The 22,920-nt window shown below is 40.0% G+C and overlaps 1 protein-coding gene across 1 annotated transcript in view; it reads left to right on the top strand.

Moving 5' to 3' along the window:
* CALCR (calcitonin receptor) overlaps positions 1 to 22,920 on the top strand; it is a 177,812-nt gene that overhangs the window by 1,355 nt on the left and 153,537 nt on the right. The gene's annotated exons all lie outside the window — the stretch shown is intronic.

Below are 22,920 nucleotides of genomic sequence, written 5' to 3'. Positions count from 1 at the left end.
ACCACTTGAACTTCTTAGCGTGTGATATTCTTACCAGGATTTCTTTCCCTGTTACAATAGAGTTAAGTAGTCTGGCTAAAGGGAGTTTAGAATGAATTAATCAAGCCATCACATTAAAATGCCTTTGTCTTTTTGTAGGCACTGAGTCAAATAAAGCTCTTGCTTCTGCTTCTTTTCCTCTCCAGTGTTCGTAGGGTGGTACTCAGGTGGGGAGCCCTTGTGTTTGGTCGGGTCCCTACACTGCTCTAGGGCTGAACGTATCAGGGCTGACCAGGGTAACATTCCTCTGCCACCAACAGCCCAAACTGCAGGTGGTGTTGAGCTGAAGAGGGAATGTAATTCACCACTCAGAATCCTAAGTGTAATTGTCAAGTAGGTAAATTAAATACATGAGAGCTAATATTTCCTTTTAATTTCTTCAGACATCTGACAACCTTTACCAGTAGGTAACCTTTGCTAAGTTACCTCTCTGGTGCTTACTATAGCTGTCATATGCTGGTTGGCATGAAATTATTCTGAATGAACTAAAACATTGTGTTTCAGTACCTGCTGGCATGTAGTAAAGTATGCTGACTTTATAAATCTTGAGTAAATGTTGGCCTGTTAAAATCAATGGCAAAATCCCAATTAACCCCTCCAAAGAGTGGGCTTCACCATAGATCTTCATTATTATTTATAGTGAGTGCCAGCCTACTTTGGTTAGAAATTCAAGTGGCAATGTTTAAATTTGGCTAGTGATGGCGCTTCTAATAACTCTCCATAGCACTGCTTTAGAATCATGGGTAAGAGCCACACAGGTCTTAATATTTTAAATAAACTCTCTATATAATAAACTGTATTGTGCTTTCAAGAGGAGTAGGCAGTTCAGATTTGTCTTACACTCCGATTTTTATGGGAAGTTTCACCAAAATGGATCATAAACAAGTTAAATTGCAGTTTGTATATGTACCATATTTTAACAGAGGTATTCAGCCAGTATGGGAGGGAATATTATCAGGTTTTGTTGCTTGTGGCAAAGAAGTTCACAAATAAACTGCTAAACATTTGACTTACTATAAAAATGTCAGCAAACAGTTGAGGTATGTTACAGTTTAGTTCTCTGCAGCTCATAAGCTTTAAGGGAGATGAAGGAACAGAAGCATCTTTCCTAAAAACCTTGTTGAAATATTACTGAATAATATATTCACAAGGATTAGCTTAATAAACTGACTGAACCTAGTTTAGCAAACTTCTTTTTCTTCATGTCTACAGCAGAATGGTTTTGAAAACCATCTGAAAAAGTTGAAAATCTTCATTAAAGATGAAAACAATGTTCTACAGAGTGTTTGCTGAATTGTTTTTCTTCCAACTCTCTTCCGGATCAAAGTAGAATGGAACAATGCTTAAAATCTAGCCAGTTAGTATTATACGTTAATTTTAAATCTGTATCTATGGACCTGTAAGAAGCTAAATGGGCACTTGCAAGTCCTATTACATAGGAATATTAGCATGACCAACATAACTGCCAATAATTTCCACTAATTTTGTATAAGTGAAAATGGAAGAAGAAAGAGCATATCATGACTTAGAGTTCATGAAAATCATTATGTAGGAAAAAGACTCTTCTGTATTTATTTTAAAAATTACGCATGCAAATACTGTTTTGGGGGAAAATGAGCAACTAAATAACTGAGCTACACTTGACTGAAAGTTGTGCTAGCAAGTACCATGAAATTCAGTTCTGGAAATGCCCATTGGTTCTACATATTAGTAAGCTGGTAAGCTCAGTTTTGTTTTATTTCTGATAATTGATATTTGGGTCCTAACTGTTGCCATTTAAGTCAATATTGAAACTCATATTAATGCTAGCACAGATCATACCTGTGCCTTTCAGGGGCGATCCTGTTATGTGCTGAGCACTTTCTACTGCTGTTTGTGGTAGAGTGGCATCCAGTCAGGTCCCTGCCTAGAACTACAAGCCCAGAGTAAAAGTCACTCTCTTGAAAAATTTGCAATGTGAATAGTCAAGAGAGACTGAGACATCTTGCTGAAGGCTATGTAGGAGGCCAAGAGATGATCTAGGTCTGAAACATGAGTACTCCATACTTAACAAGGGTACACCGAGGATCTTTTAACAGGATTGAATGTTAATTGATTCTTTGATAAAGGTGCCCAGAAATGAATGACCAGTGCCTTAAGGTTGTATGTTATTTCCCTCTGATCTTGTTTACTTCAGTATTAACTGCAATGTTTACTAGCATGCCAAAGAACAGCACATAATTACATGTTGTTTGTTCTGTGCTGTTTTTTGGTCTTACACCCGCTTTCCATTTGACATTGCTTTTAGTCACTTCCCTACTTAGGAAGGAGTGGGTCTGGCTGCTAGAAGCCTCTGGTACACGAGTGCAACGCAAGTGCCAGCGGCAAGACGCGCCCCGTGGCCCAGTCCTGAGAAGCCAAGGGCTGGTCTCTGGATGGCTGCCCTGCCTACGTGACAGAGCAGCTTCGGGTACCTGAAATGGCTGCTTCAGGATGAGCCCTGGGATCTCTGCATGGTACTGCGTTACAGAGGTGGTGTTTTGTATGAGGACTTGCTACAATACAGGTGCTGTAACAAGCGGCTCTGAAGCAGAGAAAGCCTAGATGTAAATTTCCTAAAAGGTAATTCTCATTCTTCTGAAGCAGGAGAAGCAACTGTGGAAGATCACACGGCTAAATAGCACCATTAATTTTAAAAGAGAGTTTTGCTTGAAGGTGAATAACGCATATACCCTAGATACTTTGTGCTGAAGCTTTTTGTTGTTTTTGTTACAGTTATGCTTCCATGCATAGCTTTTGATGGTGGGATTTGGCAAATGGAAAGAACAGAGAATCTGTATGCAAGACTGTTTCTAAAACTGTCCTTCATGTTGGATAAAATTTGAACTGATTTTGCCTATAAAACGGAGAGACGCACTGAATTGCTTATATGGAAAACTAGCTAATACAAGGTGATGATGACAGAGATATTGGCCACATCTCAGTCAATAGTTAGCACTGCTAACAATGCTGGGCTTGGTATTCACCCAAAAGTTACAACTGGAAAATCCATACCTCATGCTAAAGGTTGTATTTATGGGCACGTTTCAGCTGGACACCTTTTTAATCAAGATGGTATCCACAGATGTTGGAGGAGTCTTACTTCAGGTGATCCGCTGAACAAACCAAGGACATGGTTTTGCCTCACCAGTGAGCCTGTGAGCCATTCAGTTGGCTCCATGCTTTTGAGGTGACCCTTTGTTAAGGATATGGGTCTCCAGGGTGGGGAGGTAGTTACCCTCTAGTAGTGAGCTCCATTTGACTGCCTGTGCTGCCTTGTATGGACGTATGCAGAGACTAAACGTTAAACCAAGGAAGAACAAGAAGTTTTGGCATTCAGCCATGAGGAGAAAGTTGGAGTCATTGAACACAGTTGATGGGAAATAGCACTGGGTATGAGAGTAGATATAAAGCACATCAGAGCTATGCTGCTATGGATTTTTCCATGGTTCCCAAAATGCCTTCTGAATTAGGATCATATGGTGGACAGGCAAACTAGTAATGCTTTTAGCACGTTGCATGCTGAAGCACTGTAGTCCTGAAAGGTGGGTTACTGCAAGGATCAGCTTAACCTGTGCACCAGACACCCAGGGAACCTGCAGGGAGGATCTCTCCTGAGTCCAGGAGGAGGTGGATTGATTGTGCAGTTCTGGTGTTCTTACCTAAACATACCAGACACAAAACAAACTGAAAAATGCAGTTCATGCAAGTGCATCACCGTACCTCGACATGATTACAGTACTCCATTTTTTTTTCACAGTAATCCCGTGTGGTTCACTAAAGGTGGCACAGAATGGCATCTATTTTAAAATAAGCTTCTGGACCTTGCCTTTTTTGTCATTTACTTCAGTTATACTTAATAAAAGACCTGGCACAGATTTGGCAGAATTGGGTGTTCACACCACATGTTTAGTAGTGTTTTTGGAAATAAGCATGCACTTCAGTTTCCCGTGTCACATTTCAGTGTCACAGTTTCATATGACACTGTTCAGCAAATAATTTCCTGCTTGGTCATATCCAGCAGTGTGTATAAGAACCATATCACTCTTTGTCTGTGGCTTTTGATGAATATTTTTAACTATTACCAAAAGTTTGATGAATAATACATTTGATGACTTTTGCAGTATTTTTCAATCTCTGGTTTCACTATAGTTTATTCATTGTAGCTCTAGCGGTATGTACTCTAAAGGAGTAGAAAGATATGATGTAAGCTTGGTGGCTTTGACTTGTTAACTTTAGTTTGTGATGTCATCATTAGCACAGGCTAAAGCTCAGGTTAGAAAATTGCTGTTATTCAAAAGCAGGTGTTTGAAATGCCTTTCTCTTCCTGGATGTGCTACAAAGTGCTGAACTACCCCTCCACAATTAGAAAAGCAGATTTTTATTCTATTGTTTTGTCCTAGAAATTGGACACTTCTGCAGGCAATGCCAAGGGAGTTCACAGACATATTTGGAGGTTGCTTGAGTGAAGATGAATTGTGTCTTGTCTTCAGAGTTGTCTTCTCAGAACTAAGCTGACAATTAAAAATATCTCTTTTAAATAATGTGAAATGCTTCTGAAAACACAGTGTTGCTATTACAAAGATGTCAAAGCTCCGTAGTTAAGATTGTGCTGAGATATACTTGTAAAAGAAAAAGAAACTAAACTTCTATTTTACTTTTTTTATTAGTGATTGGAATGAGACTCCACATTTGGCACAGTAGCCCTTCAAAGGTCAACTGAATTTTCTGCATGTGTTTTTTTTATGGTGAAATATTTGCTTCGTTTTCAGTGCTCGCATAACAAAAAATGCTGTAATCCATGGCACTGTTTAGAGCTTGATGGAAGAGTGAGAAAGGTAATCAAAGACTGAATAAATTCAGAGAGTGAATTAGCCACTTCTGTTTCTCTCAGGCAGCACTGAGGTGTGCTCTAGCACGAAAAAGCTCATGTGACTGTAGCATTTCAGCTGTGATGTATGCAGATGGCTGACTCCATTTCGTTTAGTTTTGATTTCCCTCCATCTGATATCAGTAATGAGTGTTAACTGCTTCGAAAAATCACAGGTAGCTCTGCAGTTGTATTTCGCTGATATTTGTATCTGGATCTTCCCTGCAGGTTGTGTGTGCCAGAGCAGTTATCTGTAGCAAATCAAGCTGTCTTGATTTAAGTGATCTGTGAAGAAGTAACGTGACCCCCACAAGTGATTTTCCCTTTTAAATTTACCCCTGTTATGATGCAGTACCAAGCTGGTGATGCTCCACGCTGCCTTCAGTACAGAATCTGTTTGTGTCTCACTTTCTGTTTCCCAAGCTACATTCTTTTGTGCAGAGCTATCACCATGTGATTTGCCCCAGCTTTCTTTCCTGATGTTTGTCTCCATTCATGTAGTCTTAGTTACCTGTAGCCTTAGTATGTAGCCTGTATTCTGTATTCTTAGTTACCTGTAGCTGTGCAGCTGCTTCATGCCTAGGCCCTTCTCTTACGTTGCGCTCCCTTTTCATCATTGAAACATGATGGTGTAATTTTCTGTATGTCAGCTAACAAGCAGGTGGTAGGCATCTTTGGATGGACAAGTATGACTCCTCACAGAAGAGGAATGAATGCTGTCCCATGAAGTTACAGCTATTTGTATGTTATGGGCTCTCATCTCTCATCCATTGGAGTACAATGAACAACAAAAGATACTTGATGATCTTTAAATTGTCATGATAGTCCCTCTACAAATTATACTAGCAGCCTGAAACACCCTGTGGGTGTGAGCATTTCATACTCTTAAACATGCTACGTGCAATCTCCTCCAGCCTTAAATATTGGACAGGAGAGAGAGGATGCTTACACCTTTAACTGCTTAGAGAAACTTCTTAATTTTTTCTTGGCTTTGGTAGAGAAAGGTATCTAAGACTGCTGAATTTCCTCATGCGACTAAAAGTTGGATCTCTCCTGATAAGAACTCCTTCTGTTCTCACCAGTCAGTCCATCTCCTAATGGGATCCTTACTTTCTTTTGTCTCCAATTCCCTACTCTCTAAACAATACGGAAGGTGAAAGGGTAGGTTCGCTGCTGTTACCCTCAGCTGTGCTGTTGCTGCTGGGGTGAAAACACTATGAAGACTGCAGGATATGGGATGCAGAAATTACATCAAATAAAAAAAAATTTAGAGAAGGAAGTCTTTTGTAGAAAAGGCAGATCTCAGAAGAAAGAGATGCTTTGGATGATGTGTGCACCTGTGTGTATGGTGGTAGAGATGACCTTCTGGAAAGTTAACTTACAAAATGCCTAATTAACTAATAGACAGCGCTGTCTTCCATTTACATATGTTGTAGCAGGGGAAATTTCATTTATGCTCCAAGATTTAATTTTGCATATGCAATGCATCGGTAAGACAGATCACTGGTACTGGTTTAGTCGCTTATACAGGTGTTTGAGCGGATTATTGAATCTTAGTGTTTTGTATTGCAACTCTTCCAGGAACTCTATTTCTAACAAAGGAAAATGGCAAACAAGATTAGTGTGAGGCTGATTCAAAGGGTAGTTCAGTCTGACCAGTTTAGAGCATCTCTGGTAAGTCTTTGGCTTTGCTTCAGGCTGTTTAAGAACATCCTTGAGAAACTGAAAGAGTAACCCATAGACAGCTGATCATGTGCTCCTGACCCTGTGGAGTTGTAGTGCTTGGACTTCAGCAAATCCTTTATGCCCTGGTCTTGAGAAAGACTCAGTGATGGGGAACAAACTGGGTGCCAGGAGACTTCCTTTAATTTTCTGAGGGCCATTTCCCCTACTACAGGCTGCTCAAGGGCTTGACTCATTGCGGCCCTTGAGCTGTTTGCATTACAATACAATATTTTCCTCTGTGTTCAAATGTTGCCAACTGCATTTTGGGTTGAAGCAGGATCAAGTAATAAATAATAATCATTGTTACCATATGTTCTCACAGATAAAACAGACCCAGTATTTTCTACTCTGCTGTTTTTTATTGTATTTTTTGTTTTTATTGTCTCATGGTGTTTGATCGTACATGCTTCCTAAAGACTGGAGTAATTTCAGCACTGAAAAGAAAACGTGTATGCTTGGGTTTATAAGTGTTTAAATGCCTGCTGACTTTATTGGCAATCAGACCTGCAGTGTTTTGAAGGAAATGTGTTCATCCCATGAAATGCCTAATGTAATTGGGGGTCATCACTGGAAAAACCTGTAGGTAGTGACCATATAGCTATCACTTCTTCTCTTTCACCTACCATCCAAAATAATTCATGTCTGAGATCCACATGCAAACTAAAAATCCAAGCCCACTCCAGCATTTTGTCATTGCTGTAACTATTTGAGTTCTCTGCGCAGTGATAGAAATGACAGAAATCTTTGTATTTAAACTAGGCCATGGTGAAAAATGTAGCAGCCTCCCCTTTAATAAGAGGAAAAGAAGTGGGGCTTAATGGCCTATGGAGCATGAGAAATTAGTATGGTTAGGCCAGAAGGAGGTATGTATGCACTGTACACAGAAACAGTCCTGTGGAACCTCGACTATTAACTGAAGGTATCTTCATACCCTACCAAAATATTGGGACAATGTTTTATTAGTATCAAAGCCTGTAATTTCTTTACTTATGTAAATAACTTGCAACATATGGTCAGTGTATTATTTACTATAATGCAGGTCATCAGATACGTTACAGCCGTGCCACATACCACATCAAAGAATACGTTTGATAAGAGGTTTCTTGAAGTGATGAAGTACAGTTTTCAACTCATATGTAGTTCCACGTGGAGAAATCACATGGGTATAACATTTAAAGGTAGTTAGTTATGCCAATTCCTTCAGTGTAGTATTTTATAAAATGTATTTCAGAACTAATTTTACTGTTGAAAATGTTCCATTTTTTCAATGAAAAAGGAAACATATTAATGAATTGCAGGAATTTTAAAATGAAAACTAGATTTTTACAATCATTATAAAATACTTTTGCAGGTGAGCAGAATTTCAATTATGTATAAAAGTATTTTATTTATAGTAAAATACTGTTTTAATTCAAACAAATGCACCATAATATAATAAGCGTCTTGTACTCTGCAATGGGCATGGTTTGGTAGGACAAGGATGCAACAGCCTGGGGGAGATACTGGGAGAGAATACAGCCCTATTCACAGTACATACTATAAAAAAGGAAAAGTTAACTGTGTCAATCTTCAATGTGTTGAATTTATTTGGAAAATCTTAGCCAGATAATTTTCATCATCTCTGAAAATCTCCTTTAGTACAGGATATATTGTTTTGCTTATATCTGCAAGTTCTGGTTGCTCTTTTTCTCTGAGAAGTTCTTGTGCTACCATGCAGTGGAAAATGGACTTGGCAGTAGATGGTTTCTGAGTCAGGACTGAACCTTCTACCATTTGTGTAAGAACACACCCACACATGTACAGCCCTGATCTTCCTAGAACTTTGGTCTGCAATCAGTTTTGAGGTAATGTAAGCCAGTTTATGCTGCCTAACTGCGAGCAGAGCGAACAAGACTAAAGCACAAAGGAGGAGTGGGAAGAGGTATAAATAGTGTGGAGTGTGGGAAAATGGGAATGGTTTCAGACATGGAAGAGGGATACTTAAACTGGGATTAGGAGTTAGTACTGAGGGCCAGTGGAGTTACAGGCAGGAAGCACTTGAGAAGGACAAGCTTGTTTGACAAGTTAGATGCTGAGGGACTAACTGATGTCTGAAAACCACTGACATTCCCAGGAGGAGGCATTTAGGTGCTAGTAGGGGTGGGAGCTGGCAGGACACCAGAGCAATAGGAGGAAGATGCATTGGAAGAGACAGAATTCCCTCCCCTCTCTTCGCCACTAAATATACTGGAGTCATGAAGCCAGGAAAGCAAGATAGTTAAGAAAGGGAGAAACTGAAGGCCAGGGAAGGATATTGGTACTGCTGTGGCAGAAAGCTTGGAAGGAGCAAGGTCTGACTGGGAACTGTGAATGGTGCTGAAAGAATGGAGAGTGGAAATAGGTGAGAAGCAGCAGCTAATGTCTGGGAGGAGGCAGGAGTGGAACAGAAGAAAGTTAGTAATGGAGGAGCTCAAGGTGAGAGAGGCAGTACCCTTGACAATGTGCCAGTCATACATGATGTTCCGGAGTTTCACCAGTCTTCTGCTGTCAGCAGATATCTGTGAAGATTTCTGGTGATGTTTTATTTTCTTCCAGGACTTAAACCTACAGGATGTCAATCTGCCACTGCTGTGACCAATTCAGCCCTGCTGATGTAGACTTTTGCAGTGGACTTTAACGGTTCTAGTCCCTTTCATGAGCCATTTTCACCATGCATAGTTAAAACACTGGTGTACTGATCTTAAGACAATGGTGTTTGTTCTTCATGGGTGTATTGTGCTGAGCTTCAGAGGGTATGGTGAAGACACAGACAGAATCTGAGAAAATTTTATGTTCCTCATACAGAGAAAGGCAAGAAGCATACACCTCCTGATCTTCCAGAAGGCTTCATTTAATGCCCAGGTTTAGCTGATGAAATCTTTTTTTTGCTGGAAGGCAGGCAAAGAAGGAGAAGGATTCTCTGTTTCTCATATTCTTTTGTACAGACAGATGAGAACATTTATAGATGTCTATAAGGGAAAACTTCTGAAGCGAACAGAAGAAATGTGGATGGAGAGCTGCAGTGATTTGAAATATATCGTTTCAGAGAGAGGAGTTCTCTGTTCAGGGAAGAAATCTTAGGAAAGTTGAGGACCTACTGAGTCCTTTGGTGTGAGTGAATCAGCCAGCTGTAACTGATTACAAAGACTGTTTTTGTAGAGGAGAGTGGGGTTCTGGAAACTTCTAATAGGATGAGGTAAAAAAGAAATAAAAGTATGTATGTTAATGGAGGACACTTGAACATCCTAAAATACCACCAGAATGGCTAGAGCGTAAGAGATACAGAGCAGATGAGAGGACACCTCAGTAGTGGTGATGACATGCAGATGATAAAGTGTGGGAGGTCAGAAGTCACTCGTAGGCACTGTCCCAGAGAGAACATCAAACCAGAGTTCAGATTAGAAGAGAAGCATACTGCAGAGGCACAAACCCAGCAAGTTGCCAGTGAGTGTGGAAGTATCAGCAATGAAAAATGAAAAGCAGGTGTTTGAGAAGATGTATGTTAAATACTGCAAAGCAAACTGAGGAGATCAAAGCCTTCAATGTGTGCAGCTGAAGAATGTCTCTAGGGAAAGCAGCCAGCAGCAATGTTGCTGTTAAGAAAAGGAGATTTATAGTGGTGAGACATGGAATTTTTAAAATAAATTAAGAAGAAATAGCCATAAAAATTAGCATCAGTATTGGGGTACAATTTTTGGGACTGACTACAGGAAAAATTGAACCTGTGGCACAAAACAAGGCTAGTAGGATACGAGAACATTTATTCTATGTAGATAAAAGTCCAAGGATACAAGTAAGCATCCAGATATCTCTCTAATAGACACTCCTGCAGAATCAATTTTGGATCTAAAGTTTAGCTATTCATTAAATTTGATAAATACCTTAAGAGCAGTGAAAACTGGAAAAGGGTGTAGCCTGGCAGGCCTGTGTAATACTAAGTTTCTGTGTGTGTTTGAAGACAGAGGATGTCAACTGCTTGCTGCAAAATCTAGCTATAAGGCAGTACCAGAAATGCATACTGCACCGTGATAACTATTATTTCCACTTTGAGCCCCTTGGCAATAGAGACATTAATTAGAAAAGTGAAGAAGCCATAGGAGAGGGTGCACTTGATGATGGCAGTAGAGAAGAAAAATGGTAGGGTATTCCATGTATGCATAGATATTAAAGATCTTTAAGGCAATGAATCAGGAACAAATCAACACAAGAACAATCACGCAGTGATACAGGAACAAAACAACCCACTCATGCTAAATGACATCGCTTCCAAGCCCTCTCTAACAAGCATATTCATTATGTTAGGTGTACAATTTGGTACTGGAAAGTCAGATAGGGCAAGGAGGGCAGCTAATTAATGTCTTCCAACACTTTATCCAGAAGGTAGCATTTCAGAAATGCCTGCTGATAAATCGTCTGCACAAGATACATTGAAGAAGAGAGGTCTTGAAATAGCAGAAAATCTCACCCTCTTACCAGAGTGAATGCCACTAAAACCTCATAGTATTAATCACATGGTACTGGAGACATTTCTAAATCACAGTCTGATCCAAATCATTAGAGAGCAGATGAATGAGAACAGTTGAGCACTGGAACAGATTGCCCAGAGAGGCTGTGGAATTTCCATCCTTGGGGAATCTCAAAACTAGCCTGGGTATGACTCTGAATAACCAGATCTAACTTTGCTGTTGGCCCTGTTTTGGGCAGGGGGTTTTACTAGGTTATCTCCAGAGGTCCCTTCCAGCCTAGTTTTTTCTGTGATTCAGGGAGTTACTGTGGTCTGGAAAGGAGGCATCCAAGCATACCCAAACATGGGAGAAAGGAAGAAGGGCTGAAAAGCACTAATGGACCCAAAGGAACTGAAACTCAGAGTAGGGGTAGCAACTTACCTGCTAAATAGCAGAAATTATGTCATGTCTATAAGAACTTGAAGGAGGAAGAGATTCTATTGTATGGTCCAAGAAAGGCCCAAGAATTTTAGAAAATATGGACACAGTTTACCTTGAAATACAATGAGACGTTCCATGGGGAAATACCTCTACAGGATGTGCTGCATGAGCTGGGGACATTGCACTAGTGATGTACATGGCAATGTTTATGAAAACACAACAATACACTGTCAGCTGTCTTCTAAACGTTTTTCCTTCCATGTCTTAGATCTTCTTCATCCTTCATACATATAACATGCTGAGTTACTGAGAGCAGGTAGTGAGTTTTAGAAGTCTTTCTTTATTTAAGGAAAAAAATGCCAAGTTCTCAAAAGGAAATGCATTGGCTCCTCATCTGTAGAATCACGATAATACTACCTCTCACCAAACAGCAGTAGCTTGAAGGTAAGTTAGTTGTCATTTAGTTGTCAGTGAAGCATTTATACTGCAGTGATGAGCATCAAGGAAAAAGCCATGTAAAGAAATTAATAAATCTGTGTACCATGCAAGGTTTGATGTATGTGCAATAAATGAAATCCACTAAATACCAGTGATAAAATAAAGTATTGAATCACTTTTCATTCAGTGGGCACTGTTCATCTTTAGAAACCCAGTGAAGAAGGATTCCAATGAAAAAGAAGTGTGAGGACAAGTAATTAAAAATTGTAGTACCTATCCCTAAGAAGGCTAAACAAAGGTAACCCAAGTGGTTTCTAGCTTCAGAGTTACCTCTATAATCTGGACAGTCTTTAATCATCTGACTTTATTACATGAATTTAATTTTATTAATGTAATTCCAAGAGACTCTGTATGAGATAAGGGCACCAGTGATTTACAAGCACAGGAAAGTACCATATGTTTTTGTTTAAAAGATCTTTTAACATCATTGAAGACAGAGTTTTTGCTAAAGATTTAATCCATTAATAAAATCAAAGGTAGAAAGTGAAAACAATGCAGAAAATTTAAGAGCCTTAGGCTGCAAATAAAAATTTCAGAAAGCTAACGCTGGTATACTAAGGATACTATTGAGAGCTAATATTAAAGTGGTCTTAATGACGCTGAATAGTTAAAGCTCATCAATCTTAAAGAAGGTGGCAGTATGACAGCCAGTCTGTTAGCTTTCACGTTGAATGCTAGTCCATGAAGAACTCTCATTTTCTCTGTAGATGATTAGCATTAGCCTGATAAAATAGGTACACCTCTGTTCTTCATCCTCTGCTTCCTTTTAAGGTATTTTTTTTAAGAGTAGCTTGCACATACTGCAAGAGAAATGAAGAAGTGCTAGGGCATGAGTTAGCTCCCATAACTGGAAGCACTGCCATCCTGTCATTGAGACTGAAGCATGTCAGGAGCGAATTTTTCTGTGACAGGAACTAATACAAGATGTGATTTGCTATTAAAAGTAGTTAGAATATGGGATACTGTAAAATAGCAAAGATACTTGTTTACCATAGTTAAGATACCTCTACTCGTAGGTTTTCATACCTGTTGTAACGTGTGCGTGACATAGAGGATTATCATACTGGTGAAATCCTGTTTTGACTTCCTCAAATTCTGCTGAATCCCAGAGCAATACGGTTATGTATGACAGAACTCCCAGTTAATAGTAAAAAAAGAGAGGGATAGACTTTTGGAGAGTGAAGAAACCACTTCAGGTATTCACACATTTGTTTGAGAGAGAGATCTAATGGAAAACTCTTTCCTCTTTCTCCTTCTTGTTTAACTTGTACACTGTTACTCCGGAGCAGTTTCTTCCTTCTTAATTGCTTGACATTTCAACAATCTGGAATCCCCGGGTATGGTCAAAGCATGAGGGTGGAAAGAGTGAGAAGGTGGCTTTGGTGTTCTTAAAAGTTGGTGATTTAGATTTTTCTTACAACTTTATTAAAGCAGCATTTCCCAAACTATTTTCCATAGTATCCTCATCCTAAGTGAACTTAACTCTTTAGGCAAACCTAGCAAGTAAGAAGCACTGCCACACAGACAGGGGGAATGTGGTACTTCTCAAAGTACTGTACAAGCTAACTTGTGCCATGCAACTTCTCCCAAGAGGAGGAAAAAGAAAATCTATCTACCACATGTAGGTAGGTAGAATTAGGGTTTTCTGTAGCTAGGAGATACACTCTTAAAGCATAGTCTGTGTGCGTGATGCAAATTCCTGTCACTCTGAAACAAGGTCCCTATCCCATCTGCTTACAGATCTTGTTTTGCCATCCTGCTTGGAGCCAATCTGGTTAGCTAATAATAAAAAAACCTCTCTCTTTTGCATTTTTCTTCCCGTAATTTCTGCTGCCCTTGGGCAGAACTCTCTTTTTCAGGGATTCAGAAACAGTATATAATGGGCATTTCCATAAACAAGTCATAACAACTTAAATGACTAGCCTGAATTCATAACTTTTAAATCAGTGGTTATGCAGACTGGAATCAGAGCATCTGTCCTTTTATGCCTGGGAGTAGAATGGTAAAATACAGTAAAAATGCGTGACAAAATTAATCTCCTCGGTGTCTAATAAGGAGACTGATCTCAGGTGCTCCCAGCACTGAGGCTGTGTGTGGTGGCCTGAGAAACTGTAACCCAGGGAAGCTAGATGCCAGCAACCCTTTCAGTTTTTTCTGGCCAGCAGACACGTGGGACAGGGATGTGCCTGTTGTGGCGAGGCTGCTCTGAGCCGCGCCGGCTCGCTCTGGTGCTGGCGAGGGCCAGAAGCGATGTTGCCAGGCCGATGTAGCACTGAATGCAAAAGACTGCATCCTCGCCCTCCGCTCGCTGCCTCAGGCTGCCTCAGTTCCCCTCTCAGACATGCGCACGTTTGCCCACTCTTGAGCCTGGCACAAATGTGACTGCTTGTCCCTCCCCTGTGCAGGCGTGCTCTCAGATTTTTGAAACGTAATTGTTTCTTTTGAAAGTCACAGGCATGAAAGCTCTGTGAGCATGGATTTAAAGAGTGGGCTTGACTCACTGACACCCAGGTTCTGGCTGAGCAGAAATTATTGTGCTGTGGTAGTAGAAGTGGGATGGGAAAAACCAGCAGAGTTCCCATGGAGTGGGCAGTAGAACAATGTGAGTAGGCTCATCCTGATGCAAGTAAGAGGAAGAAACTATACTGATGGATAAAAAGCGTATCTGTGCTGTTACCACATCAGTTACTGCACCAAATACTTCTTCCAATTACAAAAAAGAGGATACCCTTAGTAGTCATAGCGATACTGATTTTAAAACTATGTAGACCAACCCTGTGACCCACGGTACATGACACTTATATTAAAGCCTTAATTCTTACTTGAAAACAGTTGATTCATGTGAAGTCCTCTTTGTACTGTCAATGTAGTGAAGAATGACCATAGTGAAAATGAGAATAGGACCTAATGCACAGAATTCAGGTCCCTTTGCATTAATCAGTTAGTGAAAAGGAGTCTAGAGACGGTAGGTATAAATGTAATCCATGTTTGTTTCAAAGTCTTTGAACTCTTCTGGAATAGTGTAATTGGTCCCAATGGTAAATAAGAATGTGGCCCTCTGTTTCGTTAATTCTCTGACTAACAAACTGCGCAACAACTACACACTTTTCTGAAGGTTTATGTTTCATCTTGGAGACTTTATAAACTCATACCAATTCTGCAGTTTTTTTCTGATATTTTGCACTCCACAGTTGCAAGGGACAGTAGATACAACAAAAGTCGTTCCCTATGTGCCTGACAGTTTCCCACTAAAAGCAAGATTTTAAATAAAAAGGCAACCCAGTAGTTGAAGCAGTATGTAGTGGTGGAACAATTAAGTAACAGGGCTGAGCTAATCTCATGAAACCAGGAAATGTAAACTCAAAGCCGAAACCTCATTTTTAGCTTTTCTTCTTGACCACATACCAAGGAGAGCCTAAAGCACAGTTTGTTTTTCCCCTAAAGCATGATATTAATTCCATCATGTTTGCTTGCGTGTATCTGCATGTGTGCACATATATTGCATCTTTTAATTGTTTTCAGTGGGAAACCTGGATGGTGCCTGTTAGCCTAAGGGAGGAGAACGTAAAAAAATGGTGAACAGGTTGTTAAGACGCAACCTTCTCAGCAGGAATATAGCCACCAGAAGGGGAAGAGTTAAGAGGGAAATACAAAGAATAAACGCTGGTGAAACATGGCTGTTGCTGCTGCTACTACTACAAGAGAAAAACGGGTGCGTGAGAAGGCTGGTGGAAAAGAAAGAAAACCGCAGGCTTTTGGGAAACCCTGGGCTTAAGGAGCACAGAGCGCTATTATTATTTTTTTTTTCCCCAGTTTTAGGGAGCCTTCCCGCAAAGCGGGCTTTTCCAGCGGTCTGCGGCCTGCTTGCTGACCTCTCCCGCGCTTTGACCGGCGGTTGCGGGGTGCCCAGCAGGTGGCGCCCTTCTCACGCGGAGCCGAGGGGCCGCGGGCGTTTCCTGAAAGCGTTTCTCTGCGGGCTTCGCATTGATCAGCGCGGGGTCGGCGCATGCGGAGCTTGCGAGGCCTTTGAGGCAAACCTCGCAATTTTGGTATCCTCAAGCTTCAAAAAAATCTGTATTTGGGAATCTAAATGGAAGAGAGAGAGGGAGAACGCGTTTTCCCTCACTGGTTCGGAGCGCGTTTCTGAGGGCGTTTACAGCCAGCTGCAGCTTCACAGCACCTCCTGACCCCACTTCTCTGGTTTCTAACTGGAGGACTCTGGCCTAACTTAAGGGCTCATTTTTGGAATGTGATGATGAGGACATCATGTTTACATTTGAGCACTTGACAATAGAGGTTGTGACATCTTACTGTCTGCATTTAATTGACCTCTGTTACATCTTGTTCATTTTTGAAATGTGTTCATTTTTCTCTTCCTCAGAAATAATCCTGACGATAGCTGGGGAAGTGTTACTACAAACCCCTCTCTGCTTATGTGTTTGCACATAATTCTACATATGAATGATGTCATTGGATGTGGTTTCAATAGGCACGTACTTCAAGCTGTTAGTGTTTGGCACAGGACATCAGTATCAGGTACCAGCTGTCCATTCAGTTAAACCAGTACCCTGTCTGAAACCACATAGATAATTCACAGACTGGCTGCAGGTGGAAAACAAATATGCTAAAGAGTTTGGGAATGTGTAGTGGATCAGGATTCTAAGCAGCCAGGGATGTCTCTGCTCTGTGTGAGCAAGCATTTCTGGACATCTGTTCTTCAAATTGAACAGCCACCTCCTGGTCTGCCTGCAGGTTCACCTTCCTTGGAGGAGAAAAGTGGCAGAACTCTGCTCCAGTTCATCGTGGCTGGAAACAACCCAAAAAATCACAGCCGCTGTCTAGTAATACAGGATCTGAAATAAACATGCTTGGTAGCTGAGCAAGTCTTACTAGTTCTAAGGCCCTCTTTGCACAGAACAGGATTGACAGATCTGCATCAAATGGAACATAGACCGTGATTTTTTGAACCATTTTTCTCTAATCGACTGCTCTGATGTTTGTGAAGTACTGTGAGGATAAAGAGGCCTTCGCTTACCTGCAATGGATCAAATACTGTCCTTTGCTTACCTGCAATGGATGAAATCATATCTCCAAGTCCTGGTACTGTAACAAGTCAATTGTCCAGTTAAGTTGCATCAGATTGTCAGGTCACTCTTGAGAAGCAAAGTTTAAAAAAATGTGGTTGAGATACTGACCTATTTTCATTCCTTCTGTTATTTAAGTGAAAATTTATTCTGAATGTATATTTCATCCCAAATTGTGTCAAGGATGTTGTTTTAAGGGGCATACAGCTTTTAAAATATTCTCTATATGTGCTTGCTCAGTGTTGCACTTCTCACCTATAGACCAATCAAAGAGTCCATCTCTATAACTTCTTCCTTCCTTGTCTGCTATGCCTGAGACAATGTCTTTATGGAGACAAAACTCCCCCAAAAGACAAAAATAAAAAAAAGATGGTGGCTTATTCCCGGTAAATATTTAAAGTGAAAGAATACATCCAGGGCTAGGAAAATCCCTTTACAGCAAGAGTATGGGGAAACTTTTCCTGGTGGAAATGTTGAAAAGCAGTACCCCATTAAATGAATGTGGCTGAGGATTACAAGGATAACCTTCTACCCAGGTGTGAACTGCAAAGTCATCTTCCTGAGTCTGCAGACAGACCACCTTGGTTTATCTGCTGACAACCATAACTTTCCCAGGTTGTACCAGACTGAAATTCATATGATGGCTTCATACCCACCCTTCAGAGTGTGAGTGGCAGCGTATGAATCATGTTGATTTATAAAACTTCTGCTGCTCTTTGGAAAAAGCTCAGAGGAGCTGTATTACTAGGGTCAGAGGAAGGACCCCGTAAACAAAGTCTCAGGCTGGGATAGACTGATAAAGTCTCCTAAAATAAGCAGGATGCTGGAGGGAAGTGAAAGGGCAAAATTCCTTCTTCCTTTGAGCTTACAGCAGGGGTGGAGTTTCAATATTTGAGATAGATGTTGAGGAAAGAGAGAGAGTAATGGAAAGAACACCCCAGGGCAGTGCTCTCTTAGATGTCACAGAGTACACCCTCACAGCGGACAAACGTACTTGTCTGAGCACTTGCTCAGTGATGATCCGAAGTTGCTTTAATGACTCATCGTCATTGTTGATGTTAAAGCAGTAGGTGTCTGGTAACAAGGACTGCCTGTAATCATAACTGAAGCTCTGTGGCAATTGCTTAACAAATCTGCAGCCTAGTCAGTGCGTCTGTCGCAGGTTAATGTGCAAGCATGGAGAGCTGTGCTGACACAGGAACCCCCAGGGATGTTTCAAGTCTTTGTGTGTTGGAGCTTGCTCTTAGATTTAGCTGAGAGGTGTGCAGAACCAAACACTGCCAAGCAGGTAGGTACCTGAGGAGGGCCATGTAGGGAAGTTTCTTTTCTTTCCAATAAAAGGTACCTTTTATTGCTGTGCTAATAAGTGGTCTGTAGGACTGGCACCCCACATATTTAGGCAAACTGAGGTCCTGTTTGAAGAAAGGAACAGTTTTTGAAGCACCTCAGTGTATTATTAAATACGTCAAATTCGATATGAAACCTTTATCCCTATGTATTATTACAATCTCTTTAAATTATACTGTTGTCAGTCTCAGAATAGTTGGAGACTACTCTTCAGGGCTTTTCAGACACCACACCAAAACACTGCTTCTGTCCCAGAAGATTTACCAGCTAAGCCACGAGAAAGATGTCGTCAATGTTGATAGAAGCAGAGCTAGTTAGGATGACAGGCAGTAGTTAATAGCGACCTATTCAGTAACACTACAAGTTTATTTGGAGTGCTTGTTTCCTGCCAGATGTTTCAGAAAATGTGAAAAGTTTAATTATATAGTTAGAGAGTTAATTAAGAAATTATAGCAGGCACTGAGTGAAATTAGGAACCGTAATCAGGAAGGAAAAGGCTTTTATAGATTAACTTTGAAACAGAAGTGTGAGTAAAGCCAAGAGACAAGAGAGGAGGAAAAGAGACAGTAGGATGAACTAAATAAATAGGCTTTTGACACAGCATCATCCAGGATGAAGAAAGAAGACATGGCAGAGATCTAGTTACTAGATACTAGCAAATGTGAGTTCAAAAGAAATCCTAATATTAAAAGAGAAAATACAGAAGAGATCCAAAAGATAGACTGGCACAAGTACATCAAAGTTTGAAGCAAGAAAAGTAATTTTTAAAAGGATCCAGAAAAAAATTATGAGTCGACGAAGTTAAGGGAGGATGAGGTGAATAGGTATGGACCTTTAAGACATGTCACAGCAAAAAGTCTCTCTAGACAGCTAAATTCTGGAGAGTGAGTCTTGAAAGGAGTTGCGATAAATAGCTGCACTGGATAAACTAGCAGAAAAAGAGAACTGTGTAGGCAGCATTGACTTTTATGGCTGAAATCCAGTATTTTTTCTCTCACTTAACGGTTTTTCCTTTTATCATTTCTGCTTGGCGGTAATATTTCTTTAGAAACACATCCGTATTTGGTGATCCCACAGATAGGTTTGTGGTTGGATTGTTGGATTGGTGTTTGGTTACACAGTCACTTACTGGTTTTGTTTCTATTTTGCTTGTTTGTAAATGTCCCCCAGATTTGTCTTGTGCTTTATATCCCTTAAAATACAAACCTTGTAAAAGAAAGCAAACTTCCTGAGTGTAGTAGCATTTGCTTTGTAACGAGCGTTTGATCCTATATTTTGCTTTTGAAGCTAGTAACTTAAACCACCTTTCAGTTGCTTTATCTTGTTACAGAAAATGGTGTGGTCTCGACTCACAAAGGAGAGCGGTTGATGGTACAATTGCAAAGCAATGCATGGTTTGAAGAGGCAAATGTTTACTTGAGCTAGTGCACATTTGTTTTCATAATATGAAGCAGTCTGGGTATTTAGTAATTATTACTGGCTAGACCAAATCAGGTATGTCATGATCTTTGTTTTAGGCATGCTTTATGTGGTTCCTGCTTACATACCCGACTTGATATTTGGGCACGCCCTCAGGATCTAATTATCCTTCAGCTGAAATCACCACCACTAAGACCAACGCAGTTATAGCAGATCAGGCAAGTCCTTAGTAACTCCCTACCATACCCAGAGTGAATAATTCTGAGAAGAAATGATTGATTTCATTATTGATTTATCGATCAGGAATTACACAAGGTCTAAGTTAACAAAACAACTGAGCAGTTCAGAATGCAACCTCCCATATTTTTTGCCATGTTTATCTATTAATTACATTTTCTGCAACTATCTCTGCCTACCAGATTGGCAAACACATGCAAAACCCACTTAAAACTATTGTACCACAAACAGACAGAGGTAGTGAGCTCATTTCTATGGAAATCTTTCAGTATTGTTATTGTTGGCTGCTTACCAACTGATTTGTAAAAATATTTGTCCAAATTTAATAGCTTCTCATTTATCAAGAAAGATTGAAAAAATAATAGCATAAAAACACATAGGAGGTAATTGATTCACAGATAAACCTGGCTGTCTGTGAGATAATTGATCTCACCTTAATTCAGAGGAAAAACTGATTAAATCAGTGCTAGTAGGTAGCACATGTAAGGGAGAGAAGTATCAACGGTAAAACCAATAATTATGTGTCTTGTGTGTTGCAATATTTCATCAATGCAAATCCGTTAATCCTTCTGAAGGTGATCCTGCTCACATTTGATAATGTAATGCAAAATACCTTTGCCTTAAATATGATGATCTGCCTGAAAAAAACAAACCAACAAAACAAACTCTAAGTCTATTCCTATTTGAAGTTTGCATGAGCTTTCATTATTTCTGAGGGTAAAGGTATGCATCAGAAAATTTGTTTGGAAAATTAGAGTGGGAGTCAAGCTGTAGATGCTCAGAAGAGAAGGCTTGAAACACACAGATGAAGGGACTCACCCAAATGCATGAAGTGATATGCGTACACTCCTCCAGTTTTCCTTTTGAGCACTGCAGTGTCCCATGTTTCTTCAACCTTGCTCCTTTTTACAAGTAGAATTGCATCTGCCATTAAAGTTATGTCTCAGGTCAAGTCTGAGAAGGTCAAGTGCTGAGCTGATTTGACACCTGGTGATTTCATCTGATTTTAAGGGTTTATTAGCTTCAGGGTTGTTGAAATCACTATGGAAAATCAGCAAAGAATACAAGAGTGTAGTGGGTTGTTCCTTAGATGGTAGTCTTTATCCAGAATCAATACTGAATCAGTACTGCAGGGATCTTTGATGGCTAAACACAGACAGCAGTCAAAAATGAGATTCTTATCATTAGTCTGTGGTAATTAAGGACGCTACTTAGTTTTTCTGTTTATTTCTATATGAGATTATTGGTGGTAACTATGCTGTTTAAAAATAATTCCCAGCAAGGGAACACATAAAAAAAACCTTGCAAAATGTTTCATTCCTCCCCTGGCATCCTCTGATCCAGTCAGTGGAACGCAGGAAATTTTTGAGACTTTCTCAGAAAAGGTTTTATGAAAAATTATAGAATCCATCTCTTGTAATTCCGTTGTACCTCTATATATTCGTTCTCCATGCAGTTTCAAGAAAATGCGAGTTGCAGTCTTTCTCTGCTGTCCTAGATTCTGGCCCAGTGAAATATTTCATATATTTGAGTGCTCCCAGTTGAAGCATGCGCAAAAAATACTTGCAAGAGTGGTCCTTAAATTATGATGTTGTACTGCTGTGAAGTGTTAAAAGACTACCCTGGTGTGTCTCAAAAAGGGTAGATAGAAATTAAGGTGATTTTGTATTTAAAGGTGTAATTTGTAGAGTACGTTATAATCCTTTGAAATTAAAAGTGCCATACAAACTGGTATTATATCTCATACAAACAACTGAGGAAGAAACTTCCTCTATGTAACTGCCATAGTGCTTGCTATATTTTGTCATGTGTGTTCATAATACAGTGCTAGTTTCAATACAACAGAATTAGAATATCAATTGCCTGTTTTTATTAGAGCACATTAAAGTGTTTAACCAAAGGGAAATTGATTGCATTGACTTGCAAATTTCAAATGGGGAAAAGCAGTTGAAAATAAAATTAGGATCACTGGAGAGAAGTTAACATGCCCTTTAGCTTTACTCTGTGTGTGATAATATGAGCTTGAAATATGACTGCATTTTCTGCTGAAATTGGGTTACATGGTTCGCTTTGTGTTTTCAGCTTTATATAGTCTTTAGGTTGTTTCCTGAAGTTTCTCCGGGTTTTACTGTCACCAGAATTAGCCCATGCCTGTCTGCCAGAGGGCAGAAACAGTTCATAATGCAAATCCTCCCCTAATCTCTGGTTTTAGTTTAGTTGCATGGGACCTAAATCCCACAAAGTTCACCAATGAACTTTACTGTGTTGCTAGTATAAAAATAAGTATAAGGAGGCGGCACATTTCATTTTAATCTGAGGTACTGCTCAGAGGTCTGCAAAACACAACACTTTTTGCCTTTACGAGTAAATGGTTGGAGCTCAGCTGTACAGAGTGCTTTGCACTCTCATGGTACTGAAGGTCCCTCAGCCAACTGAGGGAAGTGAGTCGGCTTGTATGATGGAAAGACAGATCGCACTGAAGGTAGTGTTGGGCCTGATGCAAATTTTTCTCCAGGGTATGGAAAGGAGCGTTGGCTGGCACTGACCTGTATTAGAAGGAAAATGAATCATTTCAAAGTAGTAATCAACCAGAATGACTTTTCTGTTGTGCTCATTTGTAGCAGTCGGCAAGTAGTTTTAAACTTAACACTGGTAATAAAAATGAAAGGTAGGAAAACATGGATAGTAAATGTTAACATTTTTAGGGCTTGGAACTGAAGAACTTGCCACTTTCAAACTATGACTAATGTGAGAAGTTTTCTAAATGTTTGAAATAAAT

This window comes from Mycteria americana, chromosome 2 (genome assembly GCF_035582795.1).
Source record: "Mycteria americana isolate JAX WOST 10 ecotype Jacksonville Zoo and Gardens chromosome 2, USCA_MyAme_1.0, whole genome shotgun sequence".
Classification (NCBI taxonomy): Eukaryota; Metazoa; Chordata; class Aves; order Ciconiiformes; family Ciconiidae; genus Mycteria; species Mycteria americana.
The sequence above is the reverse complement of the archived record's forward strand: the minus strand, read 5'-3'. Positions and strand labels throughout refer to the sequence as shown.